This window comes from Fukomys damarensis, unplaced genomic scaffold (assembly GCF_012274545.1).
Source record: "Fukomys damarensis isolate Sample0158 unplaced genomic scaffold, DMR_v1.0_HiC HiC_scaffold_39, whole genome shotgun sequence".
NCBI classification, from domain to species: Eukaryota; Metazoa; Chordata; class Mammalia; order Rodentia; family Bathyergidae; genus Fukomys; species Fukomys damarensis.
In genome coordinates this window covers 24,214,699-24,218,763 of record NW_022900951.1, presented here as the reverse complement: position 1 = coordinate 24,218,763, position 4,065 = coordinate 24,214,699, and the positions used below count along the sequence as shown (strand labels likewise).

The 4,065-nt window shown below is 40.0% G+C and overlaps 1 protein-coding gene across 2 annotated transcripts in view; it reads right to left on the bottom strand.

The window, feature by feature from the left end:
* Positions 1 to 3,608, bottom strand: part of Il1rapl1 (interleukin 1 receptor accessory protein like 1) — a 1,210,730-nt gene extending 1,207,122 nt beyond the window's left edge. For both annotated transcript variants that reach the window (XM_033760431.1, XM_010613272.2), the window contains exon 1: positions 2,720 to 3,608. The gene's annotated coding sequence lies outside the window, so the exon portion shown is untranslated. The remainder of the gene's footprint in view (positions 1 to 2,719) is intronic.
* Between the last annotated feature and the right edge of the window lie 457 nt (positions 3,609 to 4,065).

Below are 4,065 nucleotides of genomic sequence, written 5' to 3'. Positions count from 1 at the left end.
CTGTTTCTATCCCCTAGAGAGCTAATGAGCTCTAAAAACCTCCACAGTATGCCCTGTTTGGTAACATATTTGTGGCTTAAGTCAGAAAACAATAGAGGAAGTCATTTATAAAATATTCAAATAAAAAACACAGGAAGAATCATTACAGCCTATATTTCTGCACATAGTTGAGGACTAACAGCCTGAAAGAAGCCATAGTGTTACCCTGACCCCTGAAGGAATCAGGAGTTAACTTCACATTCAATTTCCCACACAATATGAACATCAAACCTCCAAATCCACTGGCACAATAAATCAATGTGTGGGCAAGTCCTGCAGAAATAAGAAAGTCACCTCAAATATCAGATCTCAAAATTTCACTCCACAATTCCACCATTCTGGTTGGAGATGAACAAATCTTTTCAAAGTTACTCAGTGGGCATCTAGATCCTGCACCGAACTCCATAGGAATGTAAAGAAATGGACTATGAAAAATAAAGAAAAAAAACCCAGGAAGAATCTTCTCATCTCCCTGACAGAAAAGTCATTTATCCTTCTTTGTAAAACAAATGGAATGGGAAAGAGGAAATAGCACAACCAGATGATAAGATTCAATTGAACAGGGTTAAAATGTCAGCAGTTTCAATTTTTTGGTGAATATATGATCTATTGAGGGATACAGAGATCCTACAAGTATACAAATCCAAGATCAAAAGAAGCTGATGTGCATCTGCTTTTTAAATATTAGAGTACAAATAAAACATGACGAAAAATGAAATTTTCTTCTGCAGTATTCCCTCTTCTGTACAATGAGCACAGTACATTTACCTCATCTCATGGTAAAAGTCTCTGGGACTGCAACATGTCTTGTAAGGTATCCAGTAAAGAAAACTTGAAAATATATTGCTCTTTATTTCTGGTGTTTGTATCAATGATGAATTTGATGCCATTTTTAAAAAATTTAACGGGATATTTACCTTTAAAGGTTTTTACTTTTTTTTTTTTACCCAGAGAGTTAAAATGGCCCAGAAAGAGGTTGTCATGGAAAAGATAAAGGTACAAAGCACTCATTTCTGACATATAGGGGGAAACAATCATCATTTTTTATGAGGGAACCACCAGACTGAAATCTGCAACAAGCTTTACCAGAAAAAAAAAAAATTCAAGAGAGGACACTACATAGCCATTCCCTTCACAGGCTTCATTTCAATGGATTTAACTTTCCACTTAGTTGGGGTCACATTTCAATCATAAGAAAAAGAACTATGACCTTGGCTGGAATCAGCTCCAATTACTCAATGGGGCATTTGTGAAACACTGCGGACACATTTTGACTCTCCACGGGTGTGGCTAAAATTGCTTCTGTCCAGCTCTAAAGCTTACAAGATCTGCTATCCTTCAGAAACTATGAGAAAACTCATGCTAAATTCACTGAAGAGATCAAGGTTTACAGGACCCTTGGAGCTAATCTGTGTCTGCTGTCCTCCTTCAAAAGTTAGCAGGGTGATAGAGCCTCTCTCTATACAATCATTTCATCTCACTACCGTTGACTGAAGCTCACTGATGTAATGAAGTTACATAATCACCGATTATGCACGACTTCCATCCATCTTCCTACATATTCACATAGCTTCTCCGCTCCCCTTGGGATCAATCTACCAGGTGAGATTTAAAACACATGGAAAGGCTCCATTCTCCCATCATAGGTACTGAATATGGGACTTTAGCATTGCAGTACAGTGCACTGAACCACGTCATCAAAATAGATTTTTTAAATCCCATTTCCAGGGCAGAATATGCTTAAGCACCCTTAGTGTTCTAGTCTCTAACTTTTTATCAAAAGGATAAAATAGCAGATAGGGCTCATCTTCAATTTAAGGTTAAAGGAAGTGTGTAATTGCCTGCATCTCCCAAGCAGGCTGCATTGCAATAAACGGATCCTCTCTGCTTCCAGATCTTCGACTTCCTTGCACGTGGGTCACAGCTTCAGCTATTTAGGCTATCAGGTAAATGATTATATTGTTTCACAATTGAACTTGAAAAAGAAAGGACTATGGTCTCATTTAAGACAGTATCACCCTACTTGTCTCTATTTCGTCATCATTTTCAGCTTTTTCATTTCTTTTCTTTTCTTTTTTTACACTTCAAGTGATGATCCAATAGATAGAAAAGTAGTCCAGGGCACTTAATAATCTCCAATAACCACAACCTAGTGAACAATTAACAATGATTATCACATTAAAGTTTAGGAACTTGACAAGTGGGATGTCCCTGGTCCCATTGCGGCTGTGAAATGCAGCAGAATGCTGCACCGAGTTGAAAACATATTTCTTTTAATGAATAAAGAGTAGCTCGTTTCATTGGACCTGGGGCTTTTCACTAAGTGTTCCTTTTACTGCTGCTACCCCTCCAGAATGCAGGATCCCCAAATATTGCATCTAAACAAAGAATGTTTACCCAGAATTAATTCAAGACACTGTGCCACATCAAAATAATTTGGGGTAGAGACTGATGCTTTGATTTATTTTCAATTGAACTCAGAATTCAGGCACACATACATACACACACGCACACGCACACACACCAACACACCCAACTGCAGTTATTCCATTCAGTGCCAATACCGGCCACATCACAGCCATCAGTGCGATGCAGCAATCGTCCAAGTCACCCATTCCCACTCCAAACGCCCAAGTTTGCTCATGCCACTGAGGGGTTTGCATGTATAAAATGACCTTACCCACAACTGTCTTCCAAATTATTCTCCGCTGGATGTTAGTCGGTAAGGTAATTGCTGGTCATCACAATGCGTATTCAGAAAAATCCACGTTTTACTCCCGGGCTCTTTTTCTTCTTTTTGTTAGCAATTAATATTGTGAACAAGACGCCCATTCACAACTGCCAAGTTCACCATAAAAGCAGATAATTCCATACAGATCTTCCCCTAAAATACTGTCTCCAGTTAGTTCTCAAAGTGCCCGATTGTTTGGTGAAGATACAATCCAGGTGCAGAGCAGGGGATAAAAGACTGGGAGAAAAAAAAAAGAGGCAAATAGAAAGGAAGAGACTGAAAGAGGAGAGCACAGAAAAAAAGAGAGGGTAAATAATCTTTTAAGACAAAAAAAAGGAAGGAAAACGGCTGATAAGTGAGGAAGTCTGTGAGCTCTATGACAAGAATCGGAGTCTCACTTGCAAATCTTCTGGATACATGTAGCCTTTCAATTCCGCCTGGTCCCCAAGTAAAATTTCCAGATCCGGGATGCAGCCATAAGAAAGAATTCTATGTATATTTCACAAGTATCCCGCAATAACAGATCCGACGGGTTTTCCTTGTACAGTACTGCTATGTGAAAGCACACAACCCCTGCTGTTTGGGAAGGTGTCTCCTGGGTCCTAGCTCTCTTCAACAGCCCCCAAAAATGATTTTTCAAAAGGGGGGGGGAGACAGCTTTGCGTTTGTCTTGAATGATACTAATCCTGAGCAAAAACGACAAGCAAATCACGAATAGCAAGAGATCTTGATTTATAGCCCCATCCACTCAAAATATCCCAGGGATGGAGCAAAAACAAGAAAGAGGAACTGCAATGCATAAATGATTCCAGTGTTTCTACAAGATCGGTTCGTTTGATTGAATGCATTCTCTGGTTTGCTGCAAGTCATAAAAAGGATAGTATTACTGCCACCCAATGGATATTTTAGTACTAGCCAATCCACAGCCAGCCACCGCTTTGCGAGTTTTAGTTTTCAGAGGACGGAAGAGAACGGAGGGTAGCCTAGGAATCTTTTGGACAGTACCCTGGGAGTCCTCCAGTAACGTGATTCTGTCCTTCCAGGCAAAAGTGGGCCGACAAATGTGCATGCTTACCTAATATTGCGTTAGATACCCTAGAATTATGGTTCCATTTCTCTAGGAAGCAGAAAGGTACAGAAAGCGATGCCTAGACTGACACTTATAATACCTTTGCATTTCTTCTCTTTGAAGCGGATTTGTTATTGCGTGCGATCTCTCTCCCTCTCTCCCTCCCTCCTTTGCTCTCCCTCCTTCTCTCTCTCTCTCTCTCTCTCTCTCTCTCTCTCTCTCTCTC